At 45.3% G+C, this 1,512-nt stretch overlaps 1 non-coding gene across 1 annotated transcript; it reads right to left on the reverse strand.

Moving 5' to 3' along the window:
* Positions 1-408: 408 nt before the first annotated feature.
* On the reverse strand, positions 409-480 carry TRNAP-UGG (transfer RNA proline (anticodon UGG)). Its single transcript has one exon. It is a non-coding gene; the product is annotated as a tRNA-Pro (tRNA).
* Between the last annotated feature and the right edge of the window lie 1,032 nt (positions 481-1,512).

A 1,512-nucleotide genomic window follows, 5' to 3' on the forward strand; every position in this document is an offset into this window, starting at 1 on the left:
CGAGGGACTGGTGCATGCGCGCTACGCCTCGTCCGCCATTTCGACTTCCATCGGAGTAGGGAATCATATCTGTCGCGCGCGCGATTTAAAACTTGTAACGTACGGTTCATCGATCACGCGGACGTGCGATTGTTCGTTAATTAAGTATGTTCGTCTCATTCGTTGAGAAACGCTTGGCACAGGATCGCGAGTCAACTGAAAACTATTTTAGCGGCTAGATAAAATTGGAGGAGTCGAACGAAGGGAATCAGAACGGTGAAACGCCGTGACGTACACATTTTCTATACATATACTTTTACAGAATTCGTTAAGAAACGAAATGGACCACCCGTATTAATTGCTGACGAATGCGTGTGCCGATAGAGGTGAATTAGAAAGTAATGGTGCGTACAAAAAATCAAAAGAAACGGGCCCCTCCGGGATTTGAACCCGGGACCTCCTGCACCCAAAGCAGGAATCATACCCCTAGACCAAGAGGCCAGATGTCTCATCTATTACTAACACGGTATATCATGCACAATCAGAGTGCACGTTTTACATATGAAGATATAAATTTCAAAAACACGTTTTACGATAAAGAAAAGGTATAAACGCGTAAGAGACAGATGTTCGAAGGATTTCCAATTTCCATGAACTTAATTACCGATCGTCGAACCAGTGTCGTAAGATTTCAGCAATTTCAACCGTAGCGCCATCTTTGGAGGGCTTCGTCTATTAGAGAGTGAAGAGGAACATCGATATAGAAGGAAGCGTCCCGCTTCTGGTCGTGAACTCTAGATGGCGCCACGTGTAACCCCAATGTGGGGTCCACGGAGGCTTGTGGCCTCAAATTCACTCTTTTCTTCTCCAGGTCGGATTGTACAAATAAAGCAATGATGTTGGGTTAACAACACTTTATTCAACAGTAACGAGAGAGTGAACAAATTCTATGAGTCTCGGGTTGAACTCTCGACTCGAACAGACTCGAATGGTCGAATGATTAATGTTGAACGATCAATGATCAGATCGAATGAAGGACGACCTATGGTCGTTACAGCGTTTTATCACAGCCTTCTTTAATACCAGAGAGGAAATGAGAGTGCTCACGGCCCAGGTTTCGGTGTCCCCAATTCGATGGTGCTGCCAAAGCTAAATTTTGCAGGGATCTGACACGTTCAGTTCAACGTTTAGCATTTACCAGAACCAACGAACAGAGACATGCCCTGTTCAGTTCAACCACCGAGGAGAGATTACCACCGAGGAGAGACTCAAGACTTTTAGTTCCACTTTTCCTCACCGTACGCGCGGCGATCGAAATTCCGCAAATCTTACATCACTGGCTCAAACAGAGCTGTTTTCCCCTTCCGCTTTTGGGAGCCGTTCCCCTCGACTATGCACCGTCCTTTAAGTCCATGGTTCTTCCGGCGTGTTCAAATGTGTCGTTGTTTGCGCCTTCCACTCATCGGCCATATTGGAAGTAGGATGACCTATTGTTTAGTTCAAACTTGCGTAACAAAAATATATATTATACTC

This window comes from Ceratina calcarata, unplaced genomic scaffold (assembly GCF_001652005.2).
Source record: "Ceratina calcarata isolate Rehan_Ccalc_2016 unplaced genomic scaffold, ASM165200v1 scaffold39.2, whole genome shotgun sequence".
In the NCBI taxonomy this organism is placed as follows: domain Eukaryota; kingdom Metazoa; phylum Arthropoda; class Insecta; order Hymenoptera; family Apidae; genus Ceratina; species Ceratina calcarata.